Raw genomic sequence first — 18305 nt, forward strand, 5'->3', positions numbered from 1 at the left:
AAATTCCAACAAGAGTCTCATATAATTGCAGTGGTGTAATGTAATATAATGCAATAAAAATGCAGTTTATCCCAAGGACATATTGGACAGAATGGAAAGGTCACTGTTTTCTGACCCTGATTTTCAAGCTTCTGTCTGACATTTACATTGTATATCATTAAGAGCATACACAAGTATATCATGTCTTTTTCAGACCAATTTTACATAAATTATGTGTCTCTATGATTTGTTTGCATAATGGGGTATTCACTCTTTATTAAAAATGTCCCATAGACCAGCCCCCTGCCGTCACAAGAATGCTAGAAGTAAATCAGAGAAAAGAGGTTGGAGAGTTCTGAGACATTCTAAAAAGAATCAACAGGAGGCTTCTTCCAGTGATAAAACAGACTGAGCTCATGATAAGAACTCTCTTCTATTACTAATATGTAGAAATTCTCGAAAAACATATCCCCAGAATTTAAATATATACATGAGCTCAGAAAAGGATAAAGGAAATCCCCAAGTGCCTGGACAGGAAGAACGGAATCAAAGTCAGAGCACTAAGGCCAAACAGGTACCCCAGGACCATGAAGATCTCACCTCAGACTGCTGTCCTATCCAGGAGCTGAAAAGGGACATGGCAGGCTTGCCAGGAAAGCAAGCCTGGCCCAGGGATGATGAGGAGGCTGGTGGCTGGGCCCCTGGGTGGAGGGAAGCCCTGTGCAGGAGGTGAAAAACCCAGGATTACACCCTACTTGGTGTAGAATTTGAGTTTATATTACCTGTATGGCACAGGAACACAAGCCAAACAACTAACATAAAAGTGGATCTGGAACCTTTGAAAACTCCAGAATTCCCAACTGAAACAAATGCAAAACCACTCTGCGGGTCCATTTTCACAGCTAGTGACTCACAGGACTCCAGGAAAAAAAAAAATACAGCCCACTAAAGAAGAATTCACAATAAACGATTATGGTTGTATAGAATAATGCACCTATTGTGAGGGACAGTTAGAAAGTTCAGCAGACAAGAGAATAGACACCCCAAATTGGGTATTAGAGAATCATCGTAACAACACAATAAATATATTTTGAATAGTTGAAGACATAAAAGAGAGAACCAGAATGAAAGCCCAATGTAATATGAAGAAAGACCAGAGAGATTTGAATGAGAACCAAATAGAGTTTTTACTAATGAAAAATAGAGTCATAGAAATGAGTGGACAGGCTAAACAGTAGTGTAAATAATGGCAAAAAGAAAATTAGTTAAATGGTATATGTGAGGAAATTACCCCAAATGTGGCCGAGTGGAGGGGGAGCGAGCGAGAGAGAGAGAAGTAAAGAAAAATGAACTATGAAAATAATTCGAGGGCGCCTGTGTAGCTCAGTCAGTTGAGTGTCTGCCTCTTGATTTCGGCTCAGGTCATGATTTTGTGGTTGTGAGATCAAGCCCCACATTGGGCTCCACGTTGGGCTCTGTGCTGAGCGTGGAGTCTGCTTAGGACTCTTTCTCTCTCTCTCTCTCCCTCTACCCCTCTCCCCAACTTGTGCTTCCTCTCTCAAACAATTTTTTAAAAGAAAGTTAATTTGGAGCAAGTTCCAACATATGTCTAATCAAAGTTGCAGAATGAAAAATTAAAGGGAGACAGGGGCGGGCAGAACAATATTCAAAGAGATAACAACAGAACAAATTCTGGGACTGAAAAAAGACATGAGTTTTTAGATTAAACAAAGCATATCTTTTCCCAAGCAAGATAAAATAAATCCACACCTAGAAAAATGTGGTAAAACTACAGAGCACTCCAGTAAAGGAGAAAATCTCAAAACCAGAGGGGAAAAGAAAAAAAAAAAAATAGCCTGCGAAGAAACCATACACACTATAATTCAGTCACATGACCAAACCTAACTGCACAAAAAACTGGGAAATGTAGTCAGGCTATGTGTCTGAGAAGATGGCAACATGGCTTTCAGAGACCAGATGCCGTCTCTGCCACAGTATAATTATCACCTTCTGAGTGTTGAGCTCAGAACTGTGGAAGAAGAAGGGAAGATTAAAGATGCTCTTGGGAGATGAAGCCTTTTTAACTATCCTCAAATCACACTACACATAGCACTGGAACTTTCTTCTCTGATATTATTTTGGCTTTAACTGTCGTGAATGGCAGTGAAAGAATTCCCTCACCCAGATCGAATATAACATGTTCTGGAAATGAATCTTGTCCAACTTAAACTCACAGAGAAGGGTGAAAATTTGGGTTTATTTCTCAAACACTGAGTTGGCCACTCATAGAATAATAAACTCAAGAAGATCTCAGTGAGTATCCCAGGTTAGCCCCTGGCCAATGCACTGCTGAGTAACGAGGATCTCATTTGCGTGTGGCACATGACAAACTCAGCAAAAGCCTGTTGAATCCATTTATTCTTAAATTCAACAGACATTTTTTGGATGGCTACACTGAACCATTGTTCTCGATCTGCACTGTCTGATAGGATAGCCATTAGTCATATATGGCTACTTAAATTAACTAAAATTAGAAATTCAGTCGCACTAGCCACATTTCACATGCTCAGTAGATACATGTGGCCGGTGGCTACACTGGACAGCACAGATACAGAATATTGTCACAGAAGGGTTTATTGGGTAGATGCTGGAAGTACCGTAGCAAACACAACAGACACATTTCCTGTCTTCATGAAGCCTAAATGCTGTGTCAGATGATCATAAGTCTATGGAGAAAAATTAAGCCAGAGTGGAAAACAGGGAGTGGGAGTGGAGGAATGGAGGGGAAGCAGTTGCAATTTTAAATACAGTAATCTAGGAAGATGTCCCTGAAAAATGACTGTACTAGTTAACGTAATGCTAGCTGATATAACAAATAAGCCCTCAAATCTCAGTGGCTAAATACAAGAGTTTATTTCTTGCTCTGATCACTGGGTTGTGGGGAGGGACTATGGGATCATTAGGTGGCATCTGTTCTAATAGAGGCTCTGCCACCCACTACACGGAGCTTCCAGAGTTGCTCTGGGTGTTAACCTCAGCTCAGCAGATGGGAGAAAAGGAGAAATGGAGTCTCGTTTAAGAGGTTCCCATGGTCTGTGATGCAGGCCTGGAAATGGTGTGATCGTTTTCACTGGCATTCACTTGGCCAAAACCCAGCCAGCTTAGCACATATCCTTATCTAGATGTACCTATTGTCCCAGCAATAATTCTACAATATGGACAGGGAGCATACATTTTGGTAGGTCGCTGTCTACTACAGCCACAGTCCCTCAAAGAATTGAGGGAGCCAGCATGCAATATGGGGGGAAGGGGAGAAGAACAGTTTACCCAGAGAGGACAGCAAATACAAAGGCCCTGAGGCAGGAGTGTATCTGGCATAGAGAGGGAAAAGCAAGGGGACCAGTGTGGCTGGAATAGGGAGGGGAGCTAGAATATCCCAGGGGTATCTTCTCAGGTTCCCGCTGACCCACCAGCGAGCCTCTCGGAGTGTGCTTGTTCACTTCCATCTGACCGGCCATAATTTGTTTATGAAAAAACTATGACGATCTTGGCCAACTCCTTTGCCAAAACCCAGTTACACAGTCCATGGCCTTTCCCTGGCTTAATAGTTTGATAGCCTATCAAAACAGTTAACTGGCATGGGCTACCAGGGCTTAAGCTTGGAGGCCCCTCGCCTGCAGAGACCCCTCGTGAGCCCCTGGAAGGGGCCCTGACAACATGTTCACATGTCATGTGATTTTGCAAAATTTGCAAAAATAAGACGTTCTAACCACAGTCGGTTAAGTCCTCTGTGTCAAGTTTACTTCCTCTCTGCCATACATCCACCCTACACCTGGCTGGGTTTTGGTGAATGCTGGTGAAAACGATCACACCATTTCCAGGCCTGCACCACAGCCCATGGGAACCTCTTAAACGAGACTCCATTTTTCCTTTTCTCCCATCTGCTGAGCTGAGGTTAACACCCAGAGCAACTTTGGAAGCTCCGTGTAGTGGATGGCATAGCTTCCTTCAAATCTGCTGGTATCAAAGTGGCCACAGACGTTTTTGAGATCGGGCTGAGGGCAATTTGAGTTAGGGGTGCGCTCAGTGTACTCTTAGCGGGAAATATTTATGTGGTGCACAGTGACTTGTGTGTGTAGTTAATTTATTGTGAGCCGTCCCAATACAAGGGTGTCTCTGGAGTCGTGCTTATTTATTGTGCCAAGACATGTGGCATTGTGACAAAGTGTCCTCTGGCCATATTGAGATATCGGCTGGACCTACAGCAGCAAGTACCAAAGATATGTGCACAGTGGAGGAGGAAAAAGGTCTGGAAAGTATATAGCGTGATGTTGTGGAAAACCTTTCCCATCAGCAGACACAGTGGGGGCTTCGGTTCTCATTAACGCCTAATCAAAATGGAAGTTCTCCTGCCAGGGGTATAGTTGGTGTGCTGGGGTGAATAGTGTCCCCCAAAACTCATGTCCACCTGGAACCACCTAACACGGACCTTACTGGGAAATAAGTCCTCGAAGATGTAATTAAGTTAAGATGAGGCCATTCTGGATTAAAGCGAGCACTAATCCAATGGCTGTTGTCCTTATGGAGGAGAGGGCACACAGAGACACAGAGAAGGCTGTGGGAAGATGGAGGCAGATGCTGGGGTGATGTGACAGGCCCAGAAATGCTAGGAGCCACAAAAAGCTGGAAGAGACAGGAGGGATTCTCCCCTCCAAGCTTTGGAGGGAGCATGGCCCTGCCGACACCTTGATTTGGGACTTTTGCTTCCAGAAGTGTGAGAGAATACACTCCTGAGGTGTCAGGCCACTCAACTTGCAGTCATTTGCTGTGGCAGCAGTAGGCAATGAATACACTTATTAATGCAGCATTTATGGGGGCGCCTGAGTGGCTCGGTCGATTAAGCATCTGACTTCGGCTCAGGTCATGATCTCACAGTTTGTAAGTTCAAGGCCCACATCAGGCTGTGTGCTGACAGCTCAGAGCCTGGAGCCTGCTTCAGATTCTATGTCTCCCTTCCTCCCCTCCCTGCTCACACTCTGTTTCTCTCTCTCAAAAATGAATAAACATTAGAAAAATTTGTTAAAAATAAATAAATGTAGTATTTATAATTGTAACCACCTAACGTGTCTTTTTTCTTTGATTAATTGGAGCAAATAGAAATAGAATTCTCGTGCTTGTGTGTACAGACTTGTAGCAATACTCTAAGCAGTAAGAACATGTGTGTGTGTGAAGTTTATATGTTAACAGGCATCCCCTCTATCGATAAGATAGATTGCAATCAGCTACGGTGGATGTAAGGCTGAATTATTTTTATTTATTTTTTATTTTTTATTTTTTTTCAACGTTTATTTATTTTTGGGACAGAGAGAGACACAGCATGAACGGGGGAGGGGCAGAGAGAGAGGGAGACACAGAATCGGAAACAGGCTCCAGGCTCTGAGCCATCAGCCCAGAGCCTGACGCGGGGCTCGCACTCACGGACCGCGAGATCGTGACCTGGCTGAAGTTGGACGCCCAACTGACTGCGCCACCCAGGCGCCCCGTATTTTTATTATTTCATTGGAAAATGACGTTGTAAAATTATTGTCATGTAAAGATGTTATCAGAGCATCTAGCCAGAAAAAAGGGAAAAATATTGTAAATATAATTCAGGAAGCTAATTCACAGAAAATACTATTATTTTTATGATTTTTGTTTGGGAAATTTGTCAATTTTTTTTTGAAATTTACAATTTGTTGCAAGTTTTGTTCTTACTCTAAGTAAATATTCGTGTTGGTACCTAATTTTATATTTGTTATTTTGTATGATATCTAGTTATTAAATGTTTATTTATTTTTGAGAGATAGTACAAACAGGGGAGGGGCAGAGAGAGGGAGAGAGAGAATTCCAAGCAGGCTGCACTCTTGATGTCAGTGTGGAGCCTGATGCAGGGCTTGAACTCACAAACCGTGAGATCATGACTGGAGCTGAAATGAGGAGTTGGATGCTCAACCAACTAAGCCACCCGTGTAGTTTGTAACAGAGCCTTCTCCCACCAGATGCTACAAAGCTCCAGGCCCCTCAAAGCCTGGTCTGTGATTGGGCACGAGAAACTGACTCCAAGGGAATTTTGCATCAGCATCTGTTCACTGCATGATTTTTTGAAATCTATGGGCAAGTTAAGCCCTCTGGAAGCTTGTATCATAAGTGAACCCAGTAATCTCTAGATTTACAGCTATCCTGCACAAACAGGATTTCTATGAGGCAGTGAAAACAGCTCTAAAATTGCTCGTGCTTCTGGTGGTTTCTCCACAGCAGTTCAAATGGCATTTGGGCAGAACACAAGTTTGTTGTTCTAGGCTGTCCCGGGCACTGCAGACCATTTGGCATCCCTGGCCCCTGCCCGCTGGATGCCAGCAATAGGCTCCAGTCGTTGACAATTGGAATCATCCTCAAACATCTTGAAACTTCCCCGAGGCCTGTTGTCGGGGGAGAGGTACTGCTCCCATTGAGAACCGCTGCTGCACAGATGGCCCTGAGATATTCTCTGTAAATCCCACTTTATCAGATTAAAATTAAATTGGAACTTAATGCGAGGGAAGGGCCCCTCGCTTTGTGCCTCACTTACGGGGCAGACCCTCCTCGGCTCTCCCACATCAGCCTGTCACCCCCACAAGTAAGCCTGGGAAACATATTATGAAAATGTGAAATCATGAGATTCTAACATCCACTGCAGCACTGGTCCTCAAATGAGAGTGATTTTGTCCCCCAGGGGGTATTTGGCAATGTGTGGGAACAGTTTTGGTTGTGACAGCTAGGGAGTGGGTGCCACTAGCATCTAGGAAAGGGAGGGCAGGAATGCTTCTGAACACCCTTCAGTGCATAGGACAGCCCCCATGACAAACATTGATCTAGCCCCAAATATCACTAGTACCAAGGTTGAGAAACCCCGATCTGGACCTTAGATGGATTCCTGAAATAGTCTATGTAAGACCCATTTTATTTAAAAAAAAATCAAATTCTATTTTAATGTCATTGAGACTTTGTGTCTACCAAGTCCTAAGGCTTTCAACGAGGCTGACTTGCCTGGGAACCATAAGCAGTGTGCCCGGGGCAGTCCAGTCATCCTCTGAATTGTTGGGAACCTTCGGGCTTTGCCTCCTTTCCCTTTCCCATACCTTTCAGGCTGCCCCCAGCCCTTCTCGGGTCCGACAGGGTTTGCCTGAGCCCCCAGGGAGTCCTGGTCTCACCTAGCCTCTCTAGGCAATTATGACACAGCCGGTCTATAAATACTCACCGGACCTTTCCTTTTTGGGTACACAGGAATCTTACATTCCCCAGCCTCTCTTGCAGTCAGCTTGAGGACCAAGTGCTGGCTCATGAAATGTGGGCAAAAGTGCTACATGCTATTTTCCTGGATGCCTTCACTCCGGGGTAGCAGGGAGGGCACCCAGAAGGGCCCTATCGAGGGAAGCCAACAGTAACCATAATGCTGGCCTGTGAACCCACCAGAGGAGGTGCTACAGGGGCACAGAGTGACCTCAGGGTTGAGGGCTGCAAGGTGAACCTGGGGGCCCTGGGGAGTCCCACCTGGACTTCAGGAGGATACACAGCATGTATAAGAGAGAGCCAGAAGAGAGAAAGCGGGGCCATGAGGAGCTGGGTGCCACAGCTCTAGGAGTTGCCAGCTGTACACCCCAGCAGGAGAGACAGCAGGAGGCACAGGGGCGAATGGACAGGGACACCGTTGCTACTGAAGCCTGCATGGACCCAAAGAATGTCAGGAGGACATGGCAGCCTCCAACTCTATGTCCACACCCCTGTCTCTTGAGGATGCTGGGTGGAGCTCAGAAAGGGATTTTTCTCAGATAGTCCCCTAAATTTTTTATTTTTAAACTTGTTAAACATTAAGAAAAGTTGAAAAGTAATACAGTCATCATCTGTGAACTCTTCAGCAAGAGGTACCTAACATTTCTCCTGACCTTATTCCATTATTCTTTCTTTCCACTCTGTTCTTTTTCTGCCTCCCTCTCTCCCCCTCTTTTCTCCCTCTCTCCCTCCCTCCTTCTCTCTCTCTTCCACCCCCTCTCCGCACTCCTCCTTCCCTTTCTCTCCCTCCCTCTCCCTCTCCCTCTCCCTCTCCCTCTCCCTCTCCCTCTCCCTCTCCCTCTCCCTCTCCCTCTCCCTCTCCCTCTCCCTCTCCCTCTCCCTCTCTTCCCTCCCTCCCTCTCTCCCTCCTTTTGCTGAAACCTTTGCAAATAAGTAGCATAAACTGTGTTACAATCCATTCCTCCCATTAGGCTTTGTGATGGTCAATTTTATGCATCAACTTGACTGGGCTAAGGGATATCCAGACAGCTGGTGAAACATTACTTCTGGGTGTGTTTGTCAAGGTGTTTCTGAAAGGGATTAGCATTTGAATCAGCAGACTGAAGAAGAGCTGTCCTCACCAATGTGACCCGGCATCACCTAATACCTTGAGGGGCTGAATAGAAGAAAAAGGCTGAAAAAGGGAAATGTGCTCTTTGCTTGAAGTGAGAGAACCATATTCTCCTGCCCTCAGACATTAGTGCTCCTGGTGCTGGCCTTGTAGACTCAGACGAGTACTTACACTGTTGGGCTTCCCTGGTTCTCAGGCCTTCAGAACTGAATTACACCAGCTTTTCTGTGTCTCCAGCTTGTAGACAGCAGATCAAGGGGCTTCTCAGCCTCTAGAACTGTGTAAACCAATTCCTATAATAACTTTCCTCTATCTATCTATCTGTCTGTCTCATCTATCTATCCATCCATCCATCCTTCCATCCTATTGGTTCTGTTTCTCTGGAGAACCCTGACTAATAGGATTTTGGTGCCAAGAGTGGTTCCAGAGGAACAAATTTTTAAGGATGAATATTCTGAATTGGTCCTGGATTTCTGGAATTGGCTCTCTAACCTCATTAGATTTAAAGATATTAATGAGTCTATTCTCAGCAGTAAGCAGAGTGGAGATAATTTTGTTACATAGCGTCAACCCCCCTCCACAGTGGCTATGGGTGCTTTCCCTTCCAGCAGGAATGTTTGCCAGCAGCCTTGCCAGCAGAGGGTTTTGTCAAGTCTGTGAATTTTTGCCCAACGGATGGATGAGAAATGTAGTCTCACTGTAGTTTTAACTTATTGTGAGCGAAGATGAGTGTTATTTTCTTATATTCAAGAATCGTGTATTCTTTTCTCCAGACTGTCTATACTTGTCCATCTAAAAATTTTGCTTTTGGTCTTTTTCATCTTGATCTTTAAGAGCTCTTTATATCTGTGAGGGAGATTAGGCCAGAAAGGGGCATTTTTAAACTGAAAGAGAAGTTTTAAAACTGGGAGACATGAAGGCACGATGGATTGAAAAGTTGAACTTGCTCTGCTTATAAGCAGGAGGGAACACGAATATGATTAGGTCCTACCCAGAAAAACAAGTAAGAGCTTTTTCCTTTCTTTTTTTTTTTTCCTGCATAGAAGTCTCGCGTGAACAGAGCTGTGATGCACCACATATGGCTAACACTCCAGAAGAATTTCAAATCAAATGGGCTTTCCCCCTGGACTTCCTAAAAGTGAGACCAGCTGCTGATACATGTAGCCAATTTGCCAACCAGCTCCTTTTTAAAGAACAAGATGCTGATGTGATCTCAAAAAGAAAAGTCTTCCAGAAGAGGACAGACACAGTTCTGGTTTTTGAACACTGTAACTGGTGGCATGATTAGGGCTGGCTCCTCTATCCACGAAGCCAGGTGTTTCATAACGAACAGTAACACTCTCTTGGCCCTAATTTGAATTTGGGGCGTGTGTTTAAAGTAGAGAACAGCAATAGAAAAATGTGGAACTCAAGCTCTTGCTCTCCAGATAAACATCTTGTAGTAACGATAACTTGAGAATGTCCTGAATAGGAGAGTTGGCCATGCAGTGTCCACACGGCATTCTCTTCGATGAGGAATGAAAAGGAAAGGAAAAGAAAGCAAGCGCCCGAAGGGAAAGCATCTTGATTCCTCCCTTGAATCTTTGCTGTGGCTGAGATGTTCTCCAAGAAGAGAGGCGTCAGGCAGGACAGGTCCCGGAGAGAGTGTTTCCGGTCCTCTTCTCAGCCTTAGAGAGACAGCGTCAGCTTGTATGTGGACGCGCAGCGGTGCAGACTGACCCTTGCAGGGATGCTCACTCAGCAGGCTGCTCACCCTGACCATCATAAGAGGAAAAGGTAAGCGGAGAGTCCGGAGGGAATAACAGTGGCATTTTAATGTGATAATAGACAAAACCTGATTGGAGTGTGGTCGGAAAAAGAGGAGAGCAGGTGAAGATGACAAACATAGCTCATTCTAGGAATTTGAGTGCAAAATGGAGTAAATACATGAGGGCTGTCCGTGGCATTGGATGTGGAAGCAGGGGATATATATGTGTTTTTAAAGTTTTGGAGTTTCTCTTTACCACGTGTTTGTAAGCTGGTCCGGCTTTCTCCAGTACAGAGAGAGAACTTGATGAGCCAGTTGCTGGGGTGAGTCCTTGAGGAGGCAAGCAGGTAGGACTGGCATCACACACCCACGACCTGGGTCGGCACTCAGGGCCCCATGCTCTGAAAGGCCCTGAACTCTCTTTAATGCTCTGTTGTTGCCGTCTGGAAATTCTTGATAATTTTGCCTTTGAAAATGAAGTCCAGCAGAACTTAGGAACAAGTACCAGGGGCTTGGAGCCTCAGCTCACACGCAGTCCTGCCTCCTCTACCTCCTTGGGACAGGCTCTCAGGCACCTGCTCCCAAGATGTCTGGTGCCCCGGGCCCCACCTGGCCTCCCCCTCACCCGTCCCCACCCCATGCCTGGGACAGCAGCTGGGTGGCAGGTAGGAGGAGAGAGGGTGGAGAGCCCGATTGGTGCCGTCAGCATCCACTCCCAAGGGGGCCCGGGTGCAGGCTGCTTGAGCTCAGGTGCGCACACCCTGGGAAGTTTCAGGGCAGGCTGTGTGGTAGTTGCCCTGCCCTGGAGTTGGCATTGCCACGACATGTCCAGGCAGCTTAGCAGAGGCTGCATCCTGGGGGAGATGAGCCTCTCGTCCACCCCGGATCCAGGTACCTAGCGTGCCCTGGTGCACAGGTTTAAGGACCCCCAAGCATCGTCCATCTGCCATGGATTGGGGAGAGACACCGGTGGGAAGCAGAGCTCGACCTGCTCAGAGCTCACCCCCAGTCTCAGTGCAGCGGCTAGGCAAGGTGGCTGGTGGGAGGGGAAACCTGGTAGCCATCAGGCCCAAGTGTGGGCAGTAAAATTTGTGCTAATAATATAAACCTTGAATTTTTTCTCTATCATGACCTTACATAGCAAAAAGAAGCCCCATGACAAGTCAAGAGAGAAACTGAGAAAGATAGGGTTTTATATTTGAGTACTGTTTTCCCTGTTTTTTAAGCAAGGTGCTCCTCATTTTTGTGTTACACTGGGCCCTGCGAGTTATGATTGAATACCTCCTCTAGGCCAGGCACTGCACTAGATGTTTTTACACAAATGATCTCATCTGACTTTCCTGGTAATTCTGCCCTAATGACACTGTTCTTAGAGCCGAGGGAGGGCATCCTTGAGCAAGCATGATGGCTGAGGAGGGATGGGAACTCAGGTCTGTTCTTTTCCTGGAAGCACCTTGAAGTTCTCCAGGCGGCAGAGATGATGCAGTTTCTTGAGATAAGCCTTTATGTTAATATCAGCGCTTATCAACTTCAGTAGCTGCTGATCTCCAAATAATTCTGTTCTTAATTCTTTCCTTTAAAAACATATAAGGGTTCAGATATTTCGAGAGGCAGGGGGGCTTTGCAGGTGGCCCAGTGCTACAAGATCCAGAACGGTAGGTGTTTGTGGTTGGAGAGAGGATAGGCAAGATGGCCTGATCTGCCCTCACTTCTCTCCAGTGGGATGCCGGGAAATGGTAAACAACCAGCTCTTACTCAAAATTAAAAGCTTCTTCTGTGGCATTTGCCAGTCTTCATGGTGTAAATCCTCTCACCGTAGCTGATTTTAAGCTCCCAACGTGATGAGGAGTTGGGAAGAGGTGCGTGGCAATACAGCATTATATGGCGTTTCCATGGTACAGATGTAAGACCTAAAACCTGCTCAATGTCGTAGATACTATAAGATATAGTACAATACTTAGTAAATTATTTTGTTTTCACTGTCATTTATGTAATTGTATGTTTATTTAGCTCTTTTCATATTTCAAGTGTTTAATTTTTAAAAGTTTATTTTTGAGACAGAGAGAGAGAGAGAGACAGAGTGTGAGTGGGGGAGGGGCAGAGAGAGAGGGAGATACAGAATCCAAAGCAGGCTCCAGCCTCCGAGTTGTCAGCACAGAGGCCGACATGGGGCTTGAACTCAGTAACCATGAGGTCATGACTTGAGCTGAAGTCAGACGCCCTTCAAGTTTTCGTTTCAATTCCAGTTAGTTAACATATAGTGTAATATTGGTTTCAGGAGTAGAATTTAGCAATTCATCACTTCCATACAATACCCAGTGCTTCATTCTTCATAATGGCTGTATTTAAATCAACCAGCTCACACAATCCTGAAAACGTAACAATCAGCTCTCGTGAGCCAGTGTGAGCTAGTGTAAGCAGCGTGGGCTGATAGGAGGTGATATGAGCCAGTGGAGGCCAGCTGTAGCACAGCGTTGCTTCTGAGGAGCTGAGGAAGGCCGTCCTGTCCCTTGAGCCAATTTTCTTTCTTGTTACGAACATCCCAGGGCAGGGATAGAACCCCAGAGTGGGAAGGGCTCTGGGAAGCTGCTGGGTCCCTGCCCATTTTACAGATATGGAAATGGAGTCCCAGAGGATGCAAGGGGCTTGCCCTCGGTACGCTGGATACTTGTGGACCTCCAGGGTCTTGGACACCCTGCATGTCTTTTCCCCCACACAGTCAAGACAGTTTCTGAGTGTCGATTCTATACCAGGCAGACCTGGGTCTGAGTCTTGACTCCGCCATTTAGTAGCTGCAGGACAGGTCACTTCAGTTCTGGGAGCCTCAGTCCTTCTTTTCTTATATGGAGAAAATAGTGCTTTTCTTGGGTGGTTGTTGTGAGACTTTGACGGGGTGATGTATGTGCCTGGCCTGGGGCAAGGGTTTACTGAATGTGGAGGGAAGAGAGGCACCCATGGGAACATCTGCTTGTTGCTGCAGCTTGCCCAGCATCCTGGGCTGCCCTGAACTATGTGGGGTGAAGGTGCTAGAACCCACTCGTCTTGCTGTGCCTGCCAGGGACTGACAGCTCCTGCTCGCAGCTGCCCCGGGGCCTAAGGTAGTCTGTCCTCCTTTCTGCCTAATGCTGGGCCCCATCATCTTATCACTGGAGCAGGGCCTGGCACCGGCCATGTTCCTGAAGGCCCTGCCCGTTCTCCTTGACCACGCAGTGCCTGCTGGGGGTGTTCAGCCACATGCTTCCCTAGAGATGGGCAGCCTGGATTGGGGCAGCATGCCCTTTGTCCTTAACCCTCCTGCTGTGGCCCAAGTGGCCCATCCCTGGCCAACTCGGACAGCCAGTGGCCCCAGTGCTGAGCGTGTACACCATGGGTACTCCACCTGTCCTGTTGCCAGGCCTGGGAAACCCAGGTAAGATGAGTAAGCCAGCATGTACTGTGCCTGCACTGTGGCCAGGACTGCCCGAAGCCCAGCTTTTTGGAAAAGCACATCCAGTCCTACACACACAAGAGACCCTTCCTGTGTGACACCTCTAGCCTTGCCTTTATGACCCAGAGCAACACATATAAGCACAGGCAGATCCAGACACATCTCAGCAACTCCCAACTGTCCTCTGAGTCTGATGGGAGTGGGACAGCCTCCTAGTGGAGGGAGTGAGTCTGGAGAGACACTCGGAAGAGAGGGAAGGTGACAGGGCATAAAGCAATTTCCTTCTCCAGGCACCCAGGGTATTGGGCTGGACCCAAAGTCCACCATGCATTTGTCCCTTGCTGCTAAGAGCCTAGACATGAATCAGAAACTGTTTCCTGTCCAGGTCCACATTTAGAGACTCCCAACAGGGAAGCCCCTTTGGACTCCAAAACATGGCTTTCCCTGGGTTCCTGCCGGCATAAAATGCCAGAGTAGAAGTCTCTGACTGCCATTAAGCTTGGGCTGCTGCAGTGACAGCAGGCACTCTCCTTGGAGAAGTCCCAAAACACCAAGGCCTCTGAGGACAGGCTGAGAAAGTGTGAGAGCACAGTCTCAGGCTATCTGTCCCCCTCCAACAGCGCAGGGTTGCTGATGGTTCCCGCCAAGTACCCTGTGCCTACAAGGACTCCTTCCGTTTTGACATCTGGGCCCTGAGCTCAGTGGAGGAAGCACACCACCCTCTCCACAGCCCCTTCCACCTTCACTCCTCTGGACAAATCTAGGCCCCTCTTCTTTTACTCTGTTTCCACTCAGTTTGCCACCACTGCAAAATGTATGCTGATCATCAGGAGCAACTTGTTGCTTTTTATTAAGAGCAGCAGAGCACAGCACGAAGAGGGCCAGAGCCCGTGGAAGCCTGCCCCAGGAAGCAGAAGCTTCTGAGCCCCAGACACTACCTGGCCCTCTTGGGCTACAGCTTGGACACAACCTTAGTAGGTGTCCCCAACTGTCCCCCTTGAGCCCATGATGCCACAGATGGCCTGCCTTTTAACCTGATGGAGATATCCTGACCACCACAGAAAGCCGAGATGGAAAGAGAAACGCCACAGGGGAGGAGGCTGCCGGCCAATGTGGCCAGTAAAAAAAGTGCAGCCGGGAGGAACTGAAGGTGTGTTCCCAGGAGAAGTGGTAAGATGTTGAAGAGCATCCACTAGAAAATGAAAGGCTGACACCGTGGAGGCAAGAAGATGAAGGAGGTGAGGATGGGCAGTGAATACAACTGAACCTGCCTCCACAGGAAGAAGCAGTAGGGAAGGAGGGGAGGCAAGTGGGTGCAGCCCAGCCAGGGGATAGGAGGACCCATCTGTGTGATGCCATTTTCCCTCCCGACACCATTTCTGTTGGGGAAGATGGGGCTTCACGGAAGTCAGCCAGCCCAAGAAGTCTCTTTGGTGACTGAGTCTCCCAAGCAGAAGGCTAGAGCAGTCAGAACAGAAACTGGTGACCAGCCCATGGGGAACAGAGCCATGTCATTTCCCCCCATCCTAAACTGCAGAGACCCCCTGCCAATCTGGACAGTAAGAGTCCTCTGATTCCTCCATACGGGAGGGTGGAGCCAGAGTGTCAGCTGCCACCAGCACCTGGCCTTCAAGAAAGGTGACGCAGAAGCCCTGAGGCTGGTTTTGCCAGACCCCAAGCGGGAAAGAGGCCTCCATGGTGATGACAGGAAGGAGATCTATCAGGGGGCCCAAGACATCCCCAGGTTCCCCAACTGTAGTTCCAGCAAATTCTATCCCATGGAGGATAAGCTCCCTTCAGAAAAGAAGAAACTGAAGTGGACTTGCTGAGCAGCCAGGAGAAGCTAGATGTCCCCAAACCAGGGGACACGATCCCAGGGAGACCATGATCCCAAGGAGAAACGGAGTGCTGACTACATGGAGTGAGTGAGACAGGTTGGCAGATGTGTCCTTGGAGTGCTCTGGTGTTTCCTTAGCTTCTCTGTGGGCTGTCCTGAGACATGTTGGGCCGAGGGCAAAGGAACCCCAGTTTCAGTGTGTGGGCTGTGGTTACCAGCCAGTGTCTCAAAACCTAGGTGCAAGTGGCTCCCTGCTGGCTCCCTAGCCTTGATTTCCTGGTTTGCTCGCTTCTCTGGAAGACCATGCCTGTTCCCTGAAGTACCTCCTCAGGTTACCTCAGCAAGAGACCCACTCACCACTGCCAGGATTCTTTCCGTGGGAGAAGGTGGCTTAAGGAATAAGGCCAGGTCAGGGCCAGGGCCCAGTTTCATGGACATGTGATCTGTGCAGTCACCCAGGACCATGGTGTCAGAAGGGCACCTTGCTTGGTTTAACACTCTGCTGGTGGGGTCTTGGGATTCTTAACAATTTTTGAATAATAGACTCTCCATTTTCATTCTGTACTGGGCTCCCCAAATTATGTAGTTGGTCTGATAAGTGGGGATGGGAACCACTTCACAAGTAAGAGGTCAGCCTTAGCTAAGAACAGACAATTCACTTGTAGTAGAGGAGGGGAAGGCACAGTCACAGGTAGGTTGTGGCTGTGGTAGTGGGAACCTGAGGGACTATTCTGTGACTGCTGTTGCATTTCCAGTGGAATAAGAACCAAGGTCTCAGTGAGACCTCAGTGAGAGTGAAGAAGGAGGAGAAGTTTTTGTGGTTTGAGCAAACAAGATAAGGTATGGAATCGTAGTCTATGAGGGTGGGCTGATTGAGTCCTTCCCAACATCTGGGATGATTCATGAACCCCCTCATGGGGCACTATGTTTAGAGGGTCTGAGAGGGTCAACTGGCTAGAAGGACTTCTATCCCACCCAATAAACAGGCTTTTGGAGCCAACCTTGACAACCGTTGTCCAGTTTGGGGGAGGAGCTTAAAAAACAGGCCCACCCAACTGAGGTGGGGGCTGATAGAGCTGTTTTAACAGCCTCCAATATTCCCTGAATGGGGAAAAAAATAATGGTCTGAAGTGTAGGTGATCAAAGATAAATCACTGAAACTGCTCTTATGAAGGATGTTAATGGCCCCTCTGTTACCAAATCCCATGGTCAGTTCTTAGGCCTCATCCTGCTTGAACCATCAGCAATAGAAACAATGTTGATCACCATCCCTTCCTTAAACTCTTTATTTGGTGCCTGAGACACCACCCTCTCTTGGTTTGCCGTTTTCTTACTGGCTTCTCCTTCCCACCCACCTCCCCTATACTTCCTTATCTTCCCAACCTCTAAGCTTTGGAATACCCTCAGACTTGGTCTTCATGTTTCTTCTCATTTTCTCTCACTCCCTAGGTGATTTTATCCAAGCCTATGGCCGAAAACACCACCTGTATACTCATGCTTCCCAAATTTGCATCTCTAGCTCAGCCCTCTCTTCTAAACTCCATACTTATATATCCACCTGCCTACTGGTCATCTTGATTAGGAGGTCTAATACACATATCAACTTAACATATCTAAAACAGAGCTACTGATATCTCTTACAAACCTTCTGCCCTACAGACTTCTTCCTCTCAGTGAACACCAAAAGCTCTGCTACTCCTGTGTCCCAGAAAGATAGATCCTTCCACCACCAACCACTCCTCAACCAACTCCCCATGGAGCTCACCCACTCCCACTTTAAATTCCAATTGGTAGAGCCTACATTGCGTGCCTGCTCCCCAGCTACAAGGGAGGCTGGGAGAATGAATTCTGACTTTGACCTTGAAAAGGGAAATTCTCCAAACATAGGCAGAGTTTTCAAAGATGCTGAGTAGCCACAACTTATGATTTCCTCATATTTTGTGAGGAAATATCAGTACTAACTCTTTCTAGAATTTTCTGATGTTCATCTATTTTATACCTGAATCTACTACATCCAGACCAGTAACTTTTTTTTTTTTTTTTTTTACCTCGAGCAGTTTGCCTTAATCAAGTCTATCCAATAACTCTCAAGCTTTTAATAATCTTTTAAATATCAATTTAGGTCACATCTAATTAGGTTACAGAACTCTGATAACAACTATATGCATAAACAGGTTTGGGAACAAATTTACCTCGTTCATGGCTAAATATACAACTCAGCCAGTGGTAACAAAAGTATTCTGGCATTTTACAGAGTAGTCTTCTATCCCTGAGCAGTTTTAGGACCTGGGCATCAATATTGTTTCCAGTGGTGAGTATTGGTTAGTAAGGTGAATCAAGTAAGCAGAGACGGGTTAAGAGAACTTCTGTGTGCTTTACGTATTACTATTGTGAGTGATGACTTCATGTTTAGTGTCTATCCGGATTCCCTTTTGACATTGAACACATTGGGCTCTTATATGTTTCCTGCCCCCACACTTAGGGAAAGGCTGGTTCTTCTCTCTTCCAGACACATCAGTCTGTTGTTGACACATCATTCTGTTGCCCTCTAGAAAAATAAGTTGCACCTTCAGCCCAGTTCTGAAAGTCTGACTGCAAGGAGGAATAAATTTTATAGATCGATAGAATCAAATATTACATATATCAACTATTAAATATATATGTATCAACTAACCAGACACTTTTGCGAGTGAGCAAAGGGGGCACTATTAAAAACTAGGATGGGACAGTAAGTGTTAACAACTGAGGTATTTTGTCTTGGTAAAATGAAACATCTGATAACCCTGATGCATAGATGCTCATGCAATGGTAATCTTCTCCAAAGTTCACAGAGAGGGTCCTAGGGATTGTCAACATGGTGAATTTTGTTTATTATATGTCATATGGGTAATGCAGT

At 46.7% G+C, this 18305-nt stretch overlaps 2 pseudogenes; one reads left to right on the forward strand and one right to left on the reverse strand.

Moving 5' to 3' along the window:
• LOC109260797 (protein Mdm4-like) overlaps nucleotides 1-11095 on the reverse strand; it is a 33393-nt pseudogene extending 22298 nt beyond the window's left edge.
• A 2172-nt stretch (nucleotides 11096-13267) lies between these two features.
• LOC109260796 (zinc finger protein 831-like) lies at nucleotides 13268-13788 on the forward strand (annotated as a pseudogene).
• Nucleotides 13789-18305: the final 4517 nt, after the last annotated feature.

This window comes from Panthera pardus, unplaced genomic scaffold, assembly GCF_024362965.1.
Source record: "Panthera pardus isolate Hobbes unplaced genomic scaffold, ASM2436296v1 HiC_scaffold_27, whole genome shotgun sequence".
Taxonomy (NCBI): Eukaryota; Metazoa; Chordata; class Mammalia; order Carnivora; family Felidae; genus Panthera; species Panthera pardus.